At 39.0% G+C, this 20,440-nt stretch overlaps 1 long non-coding RNA gene and 1 pseudogene across 1 annotated transcript; one reads left to right on the top strand and one right to left on the bottom strand.

Annotated features, from left to right (window-relative positions):
• Positions 1-6,287: 6,287 nt before the first annotated feature.
• On the top strand, positions 6,288-7,152 carry LOC108036826 (protein Exd1 homolog; annotated as a pseudogene).
• A 3,840-nt stretch (positions 7,153-10,992) lies between these two features.
• LOC108036829 (uncharacterized) lies at positions 10,993-12,345 on the bottom strand. The gene is made up of 3 exons (XR_001768862.3): positions 11,767-12,345; positions 11,291-11,482; positions 10,993-11,131 (listed from the first exon to the last, which is right to left on the bottom strand). It is a non-coding gene; the product is annotated as an uncharacterized LOC108036829 (long non-coding RNA).
• Positions 12,346-20,440: the final 8,095 nt, after the last annotated feature.

Raw genomic sequence — 20,440 nt, forward strand, 5'->3', positions numbered from 1 at the left:
ATAAATTTCCGGGCTGTTCCTAGGTGTCGTCCACGGCCTCCTGGCCACCAGCTGACGTCCAGGTACGTGTCCAGATGCTCCAGGCCGGATAGCCGGATGTTCTTTTGGGTTTATTCTGAAAACTTGGGAAAATAGACGGAGCAATTAAAAAACGCAACCGTACTCTCTGCTTTCACAACTCTGCCTGCTTAATCTTGATTGAGCGGCATTGTCAACATTGTCACTTCGGCATACGGCTCAAAATACATCCGCATGGGCCCCAGCTTTACGTGCTCTACGCAAACATGTCCTATAGGCAGGGATCATCGGATTTTAAGATGTTCGCGACTTCAAAACATGACGCCTGCCCAACTCCTAGAAGCTGTCCGAACAAAAAATGTGCACAATATGTTCACGGCTGCATCACACTATGCTTCACTTCGATCCGCCAGAACAGGAATCAAGGAGTCATAGGCGGCCAAGTCCGATTAAGGCGCCACCTCAGCACCATGTCGGTGAGACCTTCACTCACGCACACGTGGATGACCACCACGACCAAATCACTCTGGCTACAGCCATAATCCTAGTGCAGGATGTTGTAGGCAACTACATACCAGGACGTGCCCTACTGGACTCGTGCTCCAAAGTTCATGTCCGAAGACTTCGCTCAACAACGTTTGCTCCGAAGCAAGGGACACATCGACATTCGAAGCATCCGTGATTCTTTCACCCGCATCAAGCATCGCACTTCGACCGTCGAATGCTGTATAACCTCGAGAATCGCTTATCAACCTGATGCGGAAATCGACATTTCATCATGGAACCCCCCCATTAACGCTCCGCTGGCTGAAGAGAGATTTTATCAGTTTCGCCATATCGACGGTTCGGCGACGTGGAAGATGTGCGTCCCGACAGCTCTACGAGAAACGGTGCTGAAAGAGAACCGAGGCTCACCGACAGTTGGCCACGTAGGTAGCCGACGGACAATAGCACGTCTGGCAGCACGGTACTACCGGCCAGGCATGCACCGAGACGCTCTAGCCCACGTAAGAGGTTGCGAGATGTGAATCAGATTCAAGCCGGCTGGGAAAATGCTAACGCAGGTGCCAGAGGAACCATGGGCTACAGTATGTGCAGACATCGTCGGACCCCTGCCGCGTTTAAAACACGGCATCCAAATGCTGTTGGCGCTGATAGACCAGTTCTCCAAGCAACCATATACTCTGCAAGAGAACCCGACAGAGAGAGCAAATAGGACTTTGAAGACAATGATAGCGCAGTTCACAGGGCAGGATCAGAGAAACTGGGATGAGAAATGGCCTGAGATTATGCTGGCAGTAAATACGAGTGTTTCGGAATTCACAGCCTATACACCGGCGTTTTTTAATCAAGGCAGAGAACCAAGACTTCCCAGCGCCCTATACGACAGAGAGACCTTGGGAACAAAGCGACCCACTGATACCCCTGGGGAGAAGGCCAACAAACTCGGGGACATCTTCTAGATTGTAAGGCGGAATCTGGAGTGAGCCTTCCAGGATCCGGCTAGGCATTATAACCTAAGGAGGAGACAATAGACACCAGCGGTGGGATGTGGTGTGGGCCAAGGAACATCATTTGTCAAAAGCGGCCGAGGGGTTCGCAGCGAAGTTGTCCCCAAGACACTGCAAAATAAGGCAGGTGAACACAAAGAAAGAGAGCACCATCCGCGTGAGCGACCTGAAACAATAACAAACACGAGCAGCTAAAAGCAGATACATTAGACGAAAAGCAACAGTAAAACCCCAAAAAGTCTCAAAGGATACTACGGAATGAGTCCAAGGATTCAAGAGGGGTACTACGAAAGGAGTTGGAGGATAACTCCAAGGATCTTAAAGGACATGGTGAAAATAACCCGATGAGAACTCCAAGGATGCTGAAACGGACACTGAGAAAAGGCCCCAAGTATAGCTCCAAGGATGCCCAAAGAAAAGAGACCAAGTATAATTCCAAGGTTGTTGAAAGGATAAGAGGAGAAGAGCTCGAGAATAAATCCAATGATGTTCAAGAATACGAAGGGGGGACCCCAAGGATAGCTCCAAAAAGTCTCAAAGGACACGACGGAAAGGAGCCCGAAGAGAACTCCAAGGGTATACAAAGGTCATTAGAGGAAGAGGCCAAGCATAACTCCAAGGATGCTCAAGGATACAAAAGGAAGAACCCGAGGATAGCTCCAAGGATGCTCTAGGATACGAAGGAAGCAGTACAAGGATATCTCGAGGGATACGCAAAAGGTACTTTTCCAGGGATTCTCCAAACATGCCACAAGGCAACTACAAAGAGGGAAGGAAAAACAGAGAGAAATAGCGGGTTCGAGCAAAGAGAAAGGCTTAAAACCGAGGTGTCGAGGAGAAATATCATACGATGAGTACAAGGAGCGAGGCGCGTAAGGCAATGGCTGCCCGCCAGCCGGCCGAGGGGTCTTGCCCGGGGCAAATGTGGTCGACACACGGCCTACCCGAAGGGTATCAGATCTCGAGCCGATCTCGAGGCAAGGAGAGCCCGATCCGGTGATCAGCTCCGACAGCGACGTCGAGCTAATCGAGTATCCGCGGCTGGAGGAGAGGAAGTGGCGGCTTTGGATGGCCACCAGCGGAGCAGACGACCATATCCCGACCGGCATAACAAGAGTCGACTGGATCAGAGAGGAGCGGGTGGACGAACTCCCCGCAGCCAGGACGAGCGGGTAGCGGCGGCCACGCTAGAGTTCCTGCTGACCTTGGAAGCGTGGCGGAAGACAGAGGAGACGCGGTTGAGACAGATGGAGAAGGACCATGACTCGAAGGCTAGGATACACTAGGGAACGCCGGAGAGTAGGAGCGATGACTTTTTAAATCTTTCCCGAAGTGAGGGGGGAATGTGAGGAGTTGAATAACTCCACATAAATCCCAGCAGCAGATGACCGGCCGCTCACCAGGTGCGCGGCGAATTCGCGTAGTGACGGCGCGGCGGAGAGCGGTTGGAGAACGTAAGAGTTTGGAGATCAAGGATGGAGAACGTGAGAGTTGGAGAACGTGAGAGTTTGGAGAACGTGGGAGTTTGAAAAGCAAGAGAGTTGGGAGAGCAAGAGGGTTTGGAGACCAAGAGATCTGTCGATCACGAGGAGCCGAGTCAAAGAGTTAAGACAACCAGTCGATCAGATATCAAGGTAGATAGGAGCCTACAAGGAGCATGATTGCCACGTCCACCCGGTGTGGAGAGTTTCGGCGGGCCGTGTGTAAAAGGGAAATAACGGTTCCCAGAGGCTCTTTATAAACTCGCAGGGCATTCAGTCGAGAGCAGTCAGTCAAGAGCGATCAGTCAGTCGAGAGCATCAGTCGAGTACGATCATCAAGAGTTAAGACAAGCAGTCGAACGAACACCAACCAAGCAAACTACAGGGGAGCCACAACAAGGCGAGCCGTCGAAAGCAGCGCCGTGGGAGCCTACAAGGAGCAAGATCGCTACGTGGAGACGTTCGGGATTGGGATTACAAGGAATCTCCCACACAGACACAGACACAGGTGGCTGAGGTGCAAGTCAAGGCGATATGCTGATTTCTGCCAACGAAGTCCTGGCGTTACGCCTGAAAGGTCTGCCAGAATTTGAGAAGTGAAGGCCGGCGAAATCCTGAGCTAAGCCTGTCTAACCCCAGTGTACCTCGCCCAAGCACTACTTTGGCGAGTCCCGGCGTGAGCCCCGTGCGCCAAGTGGAATTGAGTAGATCCTGGAACGTTCAGCCATAAGGGAGGGCGGTCGAAAGTACGGTCTCGAGTGGAATTTTCCAGGAGAGCCTACGGTTCCAATTTGTGAAGTCCCGGAGCAGCGCGACCGAACCCCGAAGAGTAACGAGCCAGAAGGGAGAGAAGTCCCGGATCGGCGTAAGCCCGAGAACCCAACACCAGAAGAAGTGCAGCCACCCAGTCAGAAGCAGTTCGCACCACACCGCAACAATGAAAAGGCATGATTATTGGAAAAACATGGAACGAGAAAAGAAAGAAAATGCCTCAAATGGCACTACTCAAAAATGACCAAGCTTTTAAACACCACTGACTATAACTGAAACGCCTCGAATGCCCATTGACAGGATTATTGTGGATACGATCAGTCCATTACCCAAATCTAAAAAAGAAAATGAACATGCCGTAACCTTGATCTGCGATTTAAACAAATATCTTTGAGCAATTCCAATAAAAAACAGTAGTGCAAGGACAGTAGCACCAATAACGGCTTCTATAACGGACTTGGGAACAGAAAATAAAAATTCAATAATTGATTAATGTAGATCGGTTTTTGAAAAATTCAAATAGCAAATCCATAACTTCTACCGCACACCATCAACAGACCATCGGTACCGTGGAGCGAAGCCACAGAACACTTAATGAGTTCATCCGCTCATACATCTCAATTAATAAAACAGATTTGTATGTTGTGGATTTTACATATGTGTTAGTTTTCGGAAAAACTCCATATTTACCTAAACATTTTATTAGTACACATTATTATTTAAATAGTATAGACTATTATCTATACTATTAAAACATAAACATAATATAGAAGAAAATGCTACAAAATCCAAATTCAGATTAGAACAGGCATTTAAAAAAACTAGATTAATCTTAGAAGAACATAATCAAAAACAAAAAACCCTCTGGGATGAGAAATCTTTAAATTTTAATTTACGCAGCTTAAGGAAAGTTTTTGGGCGTTTGAGTGGGCGTGGCACATTTTAGTTTACATTTATTTATTTCATAAAAACTGTAAGCGGTACAGACTTTTGGGGATTTTTATAACTGCGAGGGTATACAAACTTCGGCTTGCCGAAGTTAACTTTCTTTCTTGTTGCAAGTTAAAACCTCTTCTGACTCCAAATTTGTAGGATTGCCGTTGATTGGTTTAAAGATAATCTCAATAATTGCGTTTAATGACTTTATTTTATTGAGAAACAATAAGACATACAGTTTCATATCTTGTTCCTCGGGAAAAACAGAAAGCAAAAGCGAGTACTTTATCGAGGATTCTTTTCGTGCGGTATCGAATATAATATTTTGACCCAGTTGTAAGCGATAATTTAACGTTAACGCCACCTAACGGCTACTTCAGTAGATGGTATGTGGGCGGCAGACAGATTTAAGCGTTTAAGCCTTTGTGGACGTTAGAGTGGGCGTGGCACATTTTTTTTAACGTCAGTGGATAGGTAATGATGAGCCAAACACAATTCAGTTAAAATAATAATTGTAGGCGCTACAGATTTTCGCGTGAGAGTAAGCGTGGCACTTTGCTGAAACAAACTTGCTCTGCGCAGGAAGCACAGGTATCCGCATGCCAGTAGGTCTGTTCTAGCTCTTATAGTTTCCGAGATCTCAGCGTTCATACGGACAGACAGATAGACGGACATGGCTAGATCGACTCAGCTAGTGATCCTGATCAAGAATATATATGCTTTATAGGGTCGGAAACGGGTATAAAAATGTCAAAGTCGAATTATAAAAAGTGTTGTACATAACTTAGTGGTAAAATCTTGTGGAATATTAAAGGTTTAAGGTATGAACATACAAAAAAAATTATCCAGATCGCTCACTCTCCTCTTCTGCAAACAGCGCTCTTCTGCAAGCGCTGATTGTCTCAGGTCTTCTTCCTTTGGCACGACACACCCTAGGCCAAAGTGACGCTGCTTTTCAGGCTTTTTCACCCAATTAGCGCTTTCCCAAAGCACAAATTGCTCCTCGCTAGCTTGCAGAACCTTTGCGCGGGTTGCACACCTTGCTTAACAACTGCCAGTGAACTATCCCCACTTCGATTTCAATTAATCTGTGTGGCTGCAGTTGTTACACCCTTGCAGAGGGTATAATGATTTCAGTCAGAAGTTTGCAACGCAGTGAAGGAGACGTTTCCGACCCCATAAAGTATATATATTCTTGATCAGCGTCACTAGACGAGTCGATCTAGCCATGTCCTTCTGTCCGTCCGCCTGTCCGTCCGTTTCTACGCAAACTGGTCTCTCAGTTTTAAAGCTATCGGGCGGAAACTTTCCCAAAAGTCTTCTTTCTATTGCAGGTAGTATATAAGTCAAGCTATATCTTATAGATCCCATAGGAACTATCGGGTAAAAAATTAAAAAATAATTATATCTTTGGTGTTACTTAACATATACCTTTCTTAGTTTGGATAAAACATTTTTAAATTAGTTTTGAATGTCGAATTAAATTTGCTCAAAATCGGACGACTATATCATAGAAACCGGAGGAAATTTTTTTTTCGAAGCTTTTTGGTTCTAATAAGAGCAGGCCAACATGAGCGACACTGAGGGAAACGAGAGTTTCAGCTCGGCGATGGAAGCCCCTGCAGTGGATACTCGTTATCCACTCGGAAAAGGAGAGGTGTAAATTCTGCGAAAGAAGATCGCATTGTTCTCGAAATACTACAAATCCGTGGAGGAAATGAGGGATCAGACCAGCATATCCTTTCTGGTGAAGCCCAGTTTTTACGGCCGCCACCAGGCCACATCCGTTTTGGCGGTGGCCACGGCCAACGAAACGTACTTTTTCGACATAAAGGCACTCGGCAGCATATTTCCGGAGCTGGCCAGGATCCTGGAGGTGGAACATCCGCGCAAGGTGGTACACTACAGCCATCGCATCGCCGATCATATGCACCACAAGCACCGGCTCACCTTGGGCGGAATCTGCGACACCTTTATGGCCCTGCCGGAGGCTATATCCCTGGTCTTTAGCCTACCGATGGAGGACCTCCTCTGCGAGGAGGTGATTGGCGCCAGCGAATCGCGGCGGAACTTCACTGCTCGCCTCCTGAGCCGCAGTCAAATGAGGTACATTACCAGGATGGTCCAGCTGCAACACTTAATGCACGACCGCTTGATTTACGGCAGCATTTGCGAGGAGGTGCAGCGCATGTCCTTGGCGTTCAGCCACAACTACTCGGGCTTCCGATCGTGCGATGTGGCCATCAACATGGGACCCAGCAGTCCCTTCGGAGTCACAAAAAAAGTCGCAACTAACTCAGGTCGATACAAAAGAGGCCAAGACTCTATAAGTCACCTCCAGAATATTGGTTTAAAATCCTTACCTTATATAAATAGGTCCATCCCTTCGCATTCTGGCAATCTCGCGGGTTTGCATGAACTGCTTTTTTATTTAGTTAAGTTATTTTATATGTACAAGTAGTTCGGCATAGACAAGTTAAATAAAAAATACAAAGGGATCATAATAAATGTAACCTTTAAAATAAAAAAAATAAAAGATTGGTCGGAAAATAATATGAAACAAATTATAGCGTTGCCGCTTTTTATAATTTGTTATATTTTTAAGACTTTCGAGTTCAGTTTAATAAAAATGGGACTACTCTAACATATAAATGTAAAAAAAAGGTTTAAAAAAAATGAAATAATTTTTTTTTAACACCGCTGAAGTCAGCAAGAATCCTTAACAATTTGATTATTTCTTATAACTGCAAGGGTATACAAACTTCGGCTTGCCGAAGTTAACTTTCTTTCTTGTTGCAAGTAAAAACCTCTTCTGACACCAAATTTGTAGGATCGCCGGTGATTGGTTTAAAGATAATCTCAACAATTGCGTTTAATGACTTTATTTAACTGATAAACAATAAGACATACAGTTTCATATCTTCTTCCTCGGGAAAAACAGAAAGCAAAAGCGAGTACTTTATCGAGGATTCTTTTCGTGCGGTATCGAATATAATATTTTGACCCAGTTGTAAGCGATTATTTAACGTTAACGCCACCTAACGGCTACTTCAGTAGATGGTATGTGGGTGGCAGACAGATTTAAGCGTTTAAGCGTTTGTGGACGTTAGAGTGGGCGTGGCACATTTTTTTTACGTCAGTGGATAGGTATTGATGAGACAAACACAATTCAGTTAAAATAATAATTGTAGGCGCTACAGATTTTCGCGTCAGAGTGGGCGTGGCACGCAGCTGAAACAAACTTGCGCTGCGCAGGAAGCCCAGAAATCTGCATGCATCTGTTTGACTGTTCTAGCTCTTTTAGTTTCCGAGATCTCAGTGTTCATACGGACAGACAGAAAGACGAAGTTCAGAGCATCACTGCCTGAGCATTACACCCAGTATCCAAACTCTATTTGAAGGTCCTGGGAATTTAAGATGATGTTAATTAACTTATTGGAAGAAACTTTGTTTCTGACACATTTGAAAGAACTAGCTATATAAGCTACAGGATTGTGCCTTTTAAACACGGGTTAAAGTTTTTTTGGATTAAGATTTTTTAGTCTTTTTTCTGATTTCTTAAAAACGGCTCTAACGATTTGAAATAAAATTTAAAGGTGCATAGACCTCACTATTCCTCAACTTTTGGCATACGACACATTCTTGTAAGAATACTCAGAAATTTTGGAAAGGATATGGTTTATATGATTCGAAATTCTAAAAAATATAAAAAATATATTATAAGATAAAGCCTCTAAGCTATAATTTGTTTCTTATTATTTTCCCACCAATTTTCCGATCATTCCTATGACAGCTTTATGATATTGTAGTCCGATTTTGATAAAACATATTTCGAAATTCATTACTAAGCGCCAACAACAACGGCAGCCAGCGCCAACAACATCGGCAGCCAGCAGCTACAACATCGCCAGCCGCAACGCCCAAAGGCGTCGCCAACAACAACATAAGGCAGCGGCAATAGCAACAGCAGCCAGCGGCAACAACAAAAACAAAATCGGACTACAATATCATAAAGCTGTCATAGGAATGATCGGAAAATTGGTGGGAAAATAATAAGAAACAAATTATAGCTTTGTTGATTTTGACATATAACCTCCTACGCTTGGAAATAAGATTGATTTATTGGTTTTGAATTTTGAATTAAATTTTATCAAAATCGGACGACTCTATCATAAAGCTGCCATAGAAAATATGAAAAAACTTATATCTTTCGTGTTTTTTCACATATAACCTTTTAAGTTGGAAATAACGTTTTTTAAAATTTTTTAGAATTTTTAATTCCATTTATTTAAAATCGCACTACTTTAACATATAGTTGCCAAAAAAATTGTCTAAAAAAAGAATCAAATAATTTTCTTTTAAAATCACTAAATCACACATTGTGTTACTAAAGTTGATTATATCTATACAAAGTTAACTTGCTTTCTTTTTTACCATGGTCTTGCTTGGATGTTTGATATTAATAGAGCGTGCCGAATGTAAAAAATGTAGGAAGTATATTTATTTAGTATTTTCGTTACAAAAGTGGATATCAGAACTTTTGTTTGTTTAAGGTGCGATCGTCATTATAGGGGTGTCATAAAAAGTCTCTTGCAACCAAATTTTCCCCGGAAACCAATGCCTCCTTTGCAAAATCGGGGCGACCGCATTCTTGTGACCACTGCTTGGGAAAGCCTAGCCTCTTTTTTGTCCTCGCAAGTACTCTAGACCAAGAAGAAGTGCGGATGTCATTGTGGTTTGCTTTTAAAATGTTTGACAATTTAAAAATGTATGTTGTTCAGGGCTGTAATATGTAGCCTGGCGGTTAACCCAAATTCTTTATTTTTTTCCTCTATTCTTTTTGTGCCCAAATCCATCGCCGTTTTCTGTGACAGTCTGTATATTTTTACCTCGTTAGGAGGTGTTTCTGTTTGATTAAAAAAACGTCTCATTTCAATTTACTACTGTAAGTGCTTGCCGTTACTTGTATTATTTTGCATAATTATGAAAGCTTAAAAGAAAAATAATTCCAAGAGTAGAAGTTATTTATTTATAAGAAATGAAGGTATCATTTTTTAAAAAATATTTCACTATTAGATTAATATTTCACTATTAATTTAAAAGACACTTTTTCCTGATTTTGATAAGCAAAGAATCTTTACAGCCCAAAACTGCGGTTCCTACAGTTTAAGTAACAAGAACATACAGACTACCCACAAAGTTTCAGCTCTGTTATCTCGCCATTGATATTGCCATTTATTAAACTTTTTTTACCCGTTGTAGATTAAAGGATATATTTTATATGAGAAAATGTACGCAAGAAAAGACAAATGCACATAGATCCAATAAAGTATAGGTCATCTAGCCGTGTCCGTCCTTCGAGTGAACGTAAGAGCTAGAGGGTTCTGATTTAGATTTCTTATTTTGTTAGGCATTGCACGAAAAGCCCAACAGTTTAAGTGCTAGAAGGAAAATGTACATAAAATATATTTGTTTTGGAAAAACAAATCGATTGACTTAAGAATTTTTAAACTGATTTTGTGAACTTTTATTATGTCACATTTTAAAAACAAGTTGAATAATGGAACACCTAGAAACATGTTATTGGAAAATACATTTAAAGAATAGTTAGAAAGTTTTTAAATTAGGCCTAACTGTTCTTAAGGCCGAAACAAATCTTCCTTACAGAATACTTGTCAATAATTCGTACCTAAAAGGAACTTTAGGAAGTCAAATAGTAGAATACGTTAGATTTGTTGGAAAGCATGTAACAGAAAAAATGAAACGTTTCATATATACTTGATCAGAAACACTAGGCGAGTTGAACCAGCAATTGTTAAGAAAAAGTATTCGTTAAAATATTATAAGCAAATAATGGCGTGGTGTGTAATCTTAGAAACAGTCGCTTCACTGCTTGCATATCTAAATCTTCGTCGCACTCCTCCCTGATATCTAATAGTCGAGATACATCAAAGTCTTTACTAATGTAATTAACACACACCAAAAGCCAGGCAAAAGAATGCTGTGGATGGCCGGTTACCATATTACCATGTTCTTCCTTTGTTAGAAGAGATCATAAAGTCAAGAAAACACCTAAGGCAAACGAATCGTGCTGTACATAAAAAAAAATCTCACCTACCCCCTGCCGAACCTATGATTCTTCGGTAGTGTAAATGTAATCAAAGCATCTAACACGGGTTAAGGGGTTATATACAGTTGTACCGCGCTAAAAAATGAACTTTTATCGTTTTTTTTTAGACACAAAAAAATATTTATTAAAAATGTTTTACCGACGTTGTTCAGTACATGTTTCTAAGTACTTATTAATACTTTCATAAACAAATATTAAATAATAAAAATGTTATGGCCGAATTCCAAGATCGTCTTTTTACGATGGTGACTTGCGGTGGACATCATATCCTGAGAACACTACATCTAAAATCAAAAATTCAAAAAAATTTCGTTAGTATATTGTACTATTGCCTAGTCCCTGGACGATGGATTTGTAAAAATATTGATTAAAAAATGGCGACGGTTTAACAAAAAATGTACTTTCTCAAGGTATAAGATTTTCTATTTTTATGCTCAACTTACATCGAGCCGTAAATTCCGGGGCCATATAGTAACCTTTCTGCATCATTTGCAGCTTCCAAAATATCGATTTGTTGCTGTCGGCCATCCTACCTTTTTTAGTGGCTGCTCGTGCGCGCTGTTCAACAATGGTAACGGCCGATGTGCAGGTAGTGCGCTATAAAAAGCTACAACTTCGGTTCTCAACAGTATATACTAAAAGTATAAGCAATAAAAAAAATTGATATTTTCATCTATCACAACTGTATATAACTCCTTAAATAGTTTTTGTGAACTCATCCCAAAGTAACGTCAATGAAGCAGGAGAACCATAAAAACTGTGTCGGATTGAATTAGATTTTAACCCCAAATCCAAGGCTTCGCAAAGGTCCAAAAATATTTGCGATGAACACTGTCTACATCGCTTCCGTTTTATAGCAAATATTTCGAGTTATATGTTTTTAATAAAAAGGCTACCGAATTTCACATTTCCTACTTACCCTCAACAGGTCGTTAGGTTTTTAACTGCCCACTCTAATGTGCCATGTAATTTTACTAACGCATCTGTGTCATTGCGACGCAATGATGATAAACCAATTAAACCAGACTATATTAGCGGACGGGATGCCAGGAAACACAAGTCGAAGTTGGGAATAGGAAGTAGACAAACATTCAACGCAAACCGACAATGAAATTAATTGCAATTGTTGGCAGACAGTGTCTGATGTGCCTATGACGTGGACACTATTATTATTTGTACTGCTTTTATGTTACTCATTGGGGTTAATTGTTGAGTTGGGTCTATTCACACTTTCCTTTCGACCAACTCAACAAGGCTTTTATATTAATCACAGTAATATTATGCGACAGCTTAAATATGGAGACTGACAATATGAGGGAAAGTAGTGGCTGGCTGTCAGCTGCTTAGCTCCCAACCAGCAAGGAAGGTAGACGCACTAGTCTAAAAAAATTAGTTGTGTTTACACACAACCAGGAAGCTAACCCTAAAACCGTATATTCAAATGAATTTCCATGTCAATTGTGTCGCTCATTGAAACATCAAAGACGGACTTGATAAAAACCGAGTATGTCGTTTATTTAATTCGGGGCTATGATTTCATCGCGCACCTTGTAATCGATAAGCATATACACTGTGCACTCTGCACAGGGGCAAATATACACCGGGAAAGGCGAGCACTTGAGATAATCGCCTTAGGCACCCAGGCAGCAGGTGCAGAGGCATGACCGGGACAAAGGGCATTGTTGTTCATGTCGATTATTATCGGGGCAATAAGCAAAACTATTGCCGACCCATGTATACGTTTATTTGTCATGTCTTTTTCACTTATTAGGCGACCCCGAGTAGCTCAGTCCCAGGAGCACAAGCCCTGTTAAAGGGTAAAGCTACAAAAACCACCCCATCAGCGCTAAGCCTTGATTGTCTACTAAGCAGTTCCGCCGCAAAAGGTTCGCAGTTCGACCGGCGAAGTCTTTTACTGTTCCCTTTGGAATACAGCAGCATAAACGAGCAATCGCTGAAGGGACATACCGCATAGTTTCAACCCCCCAGACAATCACTTTGGATGGGCGTAGGCTTTGGCACGTTTTTAAGGACATTATCACCGTCATAACTCGATTTCAAACTGGGTTCCCAATGGACGTGGTACGACTCATCCCCTAACCCATAATGATGCAAACCAAGTAGTGACCACTTAATTAATGCTATGGAAATTTGAAAATAAAATACATATACATGTACATATACATACATACATACATATGCCTGCCGCAATCAGTCATAAAAGTTTTTATTACGGTGAAATCCTGTCAACGTGTGCAATAATAATTTATATAACAGCTCTACAAGAAATATTACGTAGCCTTGGGACATATGAAGTCAGTTTTTGGTAATTCCGATGCCCGTTCTCAAATCCTTCGCCATTATAGCAAGGCGTCAACCTGGTGTGGTGCACACAATGGCATCCAGATTCAGCTTGTGTAATACAACTTAAAACATAAGGTACCGCTTTAGTCAAAGGATTCGAATATCATATATCGAATTATCGTTATAGCAAGTAAGCTTTATAAAAAATTCCTTAAGAAGACAATTAGATCTTGTGTTTGTTTCAGACCCGTCTGAAATCACAGTATGTAGAATTGACGCTCTTGTTGTACCTGAAGACCCATATCATCCAACTATGGAACTGACAATTTGCCTCCCCTGTTCTGATACCTTCTCTCCTTTACTTTCTCCAACTAAAATGAGATGTTTTCATAAATGTGACTATAATAAACTTAACGATATGATATCTCATTATAATTGGACAGACTTGTACAATTGTACAGACATTGAAAGTGCCACTGAACTATTATATATAGTCTTAAATACGTTTTTTAATGAATGCGGACCTTAATAAAAATACTTATAAAAAGTAAAAAAAATTCGGGTAGACCAGCAGATTTTTGATTTTAATGTTCTCAACAGTCATTGCTACTCTATGTATCTAAGTCGATGTAAATTTGAATTTTCAAACGATCCCAAACAGTTTTACAACTTTGTTAATGCCAAGCGTAAGGCATCGGCATTGCCTTCATCGGTACGTCTAAACTCAATGGAGGCATCGACGGATTCAGAAATTGCTGATTTATTTGCTGAGTTTTTCCAAAACTACTTATAGTTCGACAGCTTGGTCAAATTCTTACTACCCTAATCCCTTAAATAGGGCAAATTGTATTTTTCCCCTGTAATCACCGAAAGCTCTCTCGTAAGAGATTTAGCAACAACAACGCCAACATGTTCTCCCGGTCCAGATGGACTTCCTGGATGTGTGCTTATGTTTTTTGCGTCAACAATTTGTAAACCGATTCTTAAACTTTTTAATTTGTCTATTTCATCATCAGTTTTTCCTTCTATCTGGAAGGACTCTTTTATTATTCCACTCCATAAAAAAGGTGCGAAGGTGGATGCCCAAAATTATACAGGTATTTCTAAATTGTCGGCAATTCCTAAAGCATTTGAACGTATTATCACTTCTCATTTGCAACATTTATGTTCCTCGCTTATATCACCGTGTCAGCATGGTTTTGTTAAGGGAAGATCGACCACGACCAACCTTCTTGTATTGTCATCTATTGTAATAAATGGGCTTAAGAAAAAAATGCAGACTGACATTGTATATACAGATTTTAGTAAGGCCTTTGACTCCGTTAACCACTCTCTTCCTTTATTTAAATTAGATCAGCTTGGGTTTCCTGGTAATCTATTATCTTGGATTTCATGTTACTTGAATAGTAGGACTTAGAGGGTTATATTTAAGAATGCTGTTTCAAAGTTGATCTACGTGACATTTGGAGTGCCTCAGGGTAGTCATTTGGGCCCTTTGCTGTTTACTTTGTTTATTAACGATCTTCCCTCAATCATAACACATTCTCGTTAACTAATGTATGCTGATGGTGTTAAGCTTTGTTTATCATATAATGATATATCGTCGGGATTTAATTTACAGTCGGATATTGATTGTTGTTTTCATGGATGGTGTTAGTAGAACCTTTTAAATTTGAACTGCCCTAAATGCAACGTTATGACTTTTTAGCAACGGCAGCTAATAGCATCCTGTCCTCAAATCTTAAAAGTAATGGTTACGAACCTAACATTCTTAAGCATTTCATTTTTAAAATGGGTATTATTTTTAATATTCCGAAAAATTTTTCCGACTCTGAACTTAAGGAGTACATTTCTTCACCAGTACCTATTCAAGAAATAATTCGTGTGAAGACTAAGGACCGAGACAATAAAGATATTTTTATTAACACTCCTAGGGTTAAGATTCTTTTTAAAGGTACTCAAATTCCCAACGAGATTGTCTTCCTGTACACCAAAATTAATGTTAGTCCATATGTTCCTTTTAGTCAATGTTTTCGTTATTTTAGATTTAATCATTTTGCTCAGCATTGTAAACAAACTGAACAAAAATGCAGTAAATGTTCTCTTTCGCATTCAAGAGAACAACAATGTAATCAACTCGTTTGTGCCAGCTGCAAACAAAATCACCCAGCCACCTGTCTTGAGTGCCCTGCTCGTAAGAGAGCGTACGCTATCCAGAAATGTATGACTATTGAGAATTTATCACGAAATGAAACGAATGAAATTTTAGATGAAGTCGACACCAACGACTTAACCCACTTCCCCCAGCCAACATGGCAAAGAAAATCTGCCATTCCAGTGTTACAAAATAATACCAAAATAGCTACCCAACAAATATTTGCACAAAACCCTTTTAATTAGGTTGGTAAGAACTCTCTTAACAAGAAAAACGAAGAGAAAAATTCACTCGACACTATGATCAGCTGGAAAGCTGCTCTTCCTGAACATGAGTACACTCCAAACGAAAAGTTTTCTCACATTCATTCTAATCCACCTAGGTCCTCACCCTCTAGTCAACCTTTCTTAGACAATCCAGCTCTTGAAACTGCGGAGAATAGTTTAAATCAATTAGCTTCTGAAGTATCCTCATTTCTAGTCAACGAAACAACCAATTTAGTACCTGAATCAAGAAAATTTTTAGTGAATTTAAGAAACAGAATAGCACTTACAAACTCAAAAATTGATTTGTTCAAAATGAATCAACTTGTTTAATTTTGAATAATAACTTTTTTATTTACTTATTTATCTATTTACTTATTTTTTTCTGTTAAATTAATTGTTTTTTTATTTATTCGTTTTTCTTTTCTGTTTCATTTGTCTATCTGTTTTCATTTGAAAATATATTATAAAATTATATTATTTAAATGACAATAAAAATCCTACAGTATAATATTCAGAGCTTAACTGCTAATAATAACAAACAATTACTAGAATTATTCTTAGTAAACAACAACATAGACATAGCAATTTTATCAGAGATATGGGTTTCCAATAATTCCATGTGTAGCTTGGCCAATTATAATTTTGTATGTAAGCCGCGTAACGATGGTTATAGAGGCGTTGGAATTTACTAAAAAAAAATATACGCTTTAAACAAATCAACTGTGATATTAGCTTAGCAGTCATTGGTATCCGTACAATTACCCTAAGAAAAAATACTAATATTTTCAGTGTCTATGCTGCTCCCAGCACAGACATTAATTCTTTTCAACAAGGTTGCGATGATCTATTTACTATTGCTGCTCAATCGAGTGGTCTAACTGTCATAGGTGGTGACTTTAATGCCAAATCCAGCATCTGGGGTAATAATACTCAAGATGCCAGAGGCGGCATTTTAGAAAATTACCTCTTACACTCCGGTTTCTTTTGCCTTAACAACGGCTCTCCAACTTACTCTCATAACCCATCCTATAGTTCAACACTCGATCTCACTTTCATTAATAGTAGCAATCTTTGTTCTAACTGGTCCTCAATAAATTCTAAAATATCAAATAGCAATCATTTCCCAATCTTAATTGAAATAGACCAAATTTCTGCTTCGACTAATATTATTAAATTTAACCATAATAAAATAATCGAAGACTTTTCCAAAAAATTTAAATTACAACGTTAGATAGCATTTACAACTCATCCCAAACAATACACTGTAATAATTCAATTAAAATAAATACAAACAATAGATATGTTCCAAAAAAGTATTGGGACGAGGTATGTGAAAAATTGTTTAGATTAAGAAACGCGTGCAGACAAAAATATTTTAAATCAAAACTACAATCTAATGCTATTTATTATTAGTAAATAATGCTATTTATATTATTATAAAATGAGAAAAGAAAACCTCAATAAGCTGGCAGAAGACATTTCCAACCCCTCTTCTCTGAAAGATATGTGGAACATAATCAAAAATCTTATACTTTTTAAATAAATTAAACCGTCAAACAGTGCAATATCTGACTCAGAACATAGAGATTTTCTCAATAAAATAGCCACAGCTCCCAACACTGCGATGTGTCCTGACTTATCTCTTTCTCCTGATCTGCTTTATAGATATACCAACTTTAATTTCTCAGCGCGTGAACTTCTTGACTTCCTAAACTCTCGTAACCCAGACTCGGCTAAGGGTCTTGACAACATTTCATACAGAATGCTTCTATCTCTACCCTTAAGTCAAATAGAAAAACTGGTATCCCTGCTAAACATTACTCTAGACAATGGTGTTATTCCAGATCAGTGGCGGAAAATAAGGGTTATACCTGTTCCCAACAAAAATCTCGACTCTTCAATTATTACCAACAACAGACCTATCTGCCTTCTAAGTTTGACTTTAAAGTGCTTAGAAGGTTTGATTAAATTGCGTATGGAAGAGCACATTAATAAAAATAAAATTCTGCCACCAAGATCCTATGCGTTCAGAAAAAACCATTCTACTGCCCAATGCATAAACGATGTAATAAATAACATAGCCAACCTAAAAGCTCGTGGTTTCCACGTTACCGCAGCGGTTTTAGACTTAAGTAAAGCCTTTGATGCCGTCAATATCCCTATTCTGGGTAGCAAATTAGTTAGTTTGGGTTTCGACCACAATCATATTTATTTCATTATAAACTTCCTTAGTAAAAGAGTTCTCAATATGGGTACTGCAGAGATTACTGTAAACAAAGGATTTAGTCAAGGTAGTTGTCTGAGTCCAATCCTCTTTAATTTATATACAGCTGAGCTTCACAGCTTAATTAATGACCATGACAGTATTCTGTTCCAGTACGCTGACGACTTCTTTCTAGTCTGTTATGACAAAGTCTTTTCGATGGCTGAAGTGAAATTAGAACAAAAAGTAAATAGATTTATGGAACTGTGCAATATTAATAATCTTACTTTTAATCCAGACAAATCAGCCACCATTCATTTTAATCTAAGGAAAAAACCTTTAAGTATCTTTTGCAATAATATTATTTTAAAAAATGTAAATAGCATAAATTATTTAGGTAGAGTCATAAGTTCAAACAACTCGTCTGTTCAGCATGTAAATAAAACGATCTCTAAACCGAATCAAACGAATATGTTTATTCAAATGCTCAGTGGCTGCCGCTTCGGAGTACATCCAAGCAAGTCACTACTCTTTTATAAAGCATTTATTAGAACTAGATATGAATACGCCTGCTCCTCTTTTTCAAACATATCAAAATCAGTACAAAACAACATAAATAAGCATGCTAATTTCCACCTTAGAAAGGCCTTAGAACTTATTAAATCGACTCCAATTAATATTATTTTTAATCTTGCAGCTGAACTTCCTCCAGCTTACAGGATTAAATTCGCTACAGCGAAGGAGTTGGCCAAAACGTTCGCTCATGGACTACCATCTGCGTCGCTTCTGTCAAATTCCTTTGTAGCCAAAAATACTAGTTACAGTAGAATTCATGCTGAATGTAAAAATATCCTGGATAGTATTGCTCCTATTTGTCCTTATCTCTGTCCACACGAAAGATTTCAGTTGACACAAATTTCTTTAAAGGTACTTGTACGAATAAAAAAATGGCAAACGAGACTATAATTCTCTCTTTATTTAAAGAAAAAATAAGAGGTTTAACCTAAAAAAATATGGAAATCATCTTCAGGGATGGTTCTGTGTCGGAAAATTTTACAGGCAGTGCCTTTGTTCACTTAAATTCCAATTCGATAAAAAGTTTCTACACCGACAAAAAACTATCGTCGCTGACTGCTGAGCTCACAGCCCTAGAAAAAGACATTGACTTCGGTATTCCAAAGAAGTTCTCCAAAATAGCAATTTTAACTGACAGTCTTGGTGCCATCCAGACAATAAAGAACACGAACTCCAAAAACTGCATCTCTCAATGCATTCTGAAAAAAGTCATAAACAATCCAACCCTGCATAGAATTTCACCACATTCCAAGCCATTCCAATATTTGGGAAAACGATCTCGCAGATACAGCGGCTAAAAATGCTAAAATAAACGCCTCTTTCGCACCCGTCAGATGGACCCTTAAGGACGCAATCATGTTCGCGCAAATAAAACAAGACTGGGAGCGTGATACAGTCTGTTTTCATTAGAGCGTAACAAGGGTTACTCTCTCCTCTCACCATATACCACTTCCAAGCCTTGGTTTAAAAACAAAGAAGATCTATCTAAATGAAAGTCTACGATAACGCCCTATGCAATTCGTGCAACGTTAATGAAGACATTTCGCATATTTTGTTAAATTGCTCAAAATATACACCAACAAGACAAAATTATCCAACACTACTTAAATATAACGATATCTATCGTTTACTTGGAAATGAGCTGCATTCGAGCTGCTAATATTAATATCTAATACAACACACTCCACACTGCTCATTTAATACACTATAACACCATTCACGCTTATACCAACTCACAAAATCTTAAAAATAAAATATAAAAATAATTCTTCCCTCTTCACGGAAGGAAGTAACTTAATATTTAAAAAAAAAAGGAGGTGCGAGCGATATGGAGATATGCAAGCAGTAAAGCGACCGTCTCGAAAGAAGGATTTGAACAATTATTTGCATGTAGATGGGTTTATTAATTCCCATCTAAGAGTGCAATCTTGTGAAACATCGCTTTGCTGTATATCTTCATCTCCTTCTCACTCGCCTTAGCTTATTAAAGGGATTATTCGATGGTTACGGCTTTAGCGTTTTCTATTATTATATCTGTTACTTGTAGAGTAAAACGATATACTAGATTCGTAGATAACAGGCAGAAGGAAGGAATTTTTAGAAAACTAAAAACTATTTACATAAATATTCAAATTACTTGCCATTTTATTGTACTACTGTATATTTTTGCGGAAAACGAAACCAAACGGTCTTTGCGTTATTTTGATTTTAATTATCCGATCGTTTTTTATGGCAGCTTAAGGATAACAAGTTTCGATTTTTTATTAATTTTATTTAAAATTCTGAAATATTAAAGGAATTATATTCCCAAGAGTAAAAGTTAAAATGTTAAATAACACCGAAGGAATAATTTGTTTACATTTATTATTAAATATTTCTTATATCACACCTAGGGGAGCTAAAGGATATTGACGTCCGATAAAAAAACCCTTTCTCTGTCAATTCTAAGGGTAGAAGTTAATATTTAAACAAGAAAGGAAGTTAACTTCGGCAAGCCGAAAAAATAATCAATGTTAGTAATACAATGTTCAATTTAACTATTAAGCAGTGTTACTAACTTCAGTCATACTCGAAAAAATTTTTTAATAAT

Source organism: Drosophila biarmipes, unplaced genomic scaffold (assembly GCF_025231255.1).
Source record: "Drosophila biarmipes strain raj3 unplaced genomic scaffold, RU_DBia_V1.1 ptg000005l, whole genome shotgun sequence".
NCBI classification, from domain to species: domain Eukaryota; kingdom Metazoa; phylum Arthropoda; class Insecta; order Diptera; family Drosophilidae; genus Drosophila; species Drosophila biarmipes.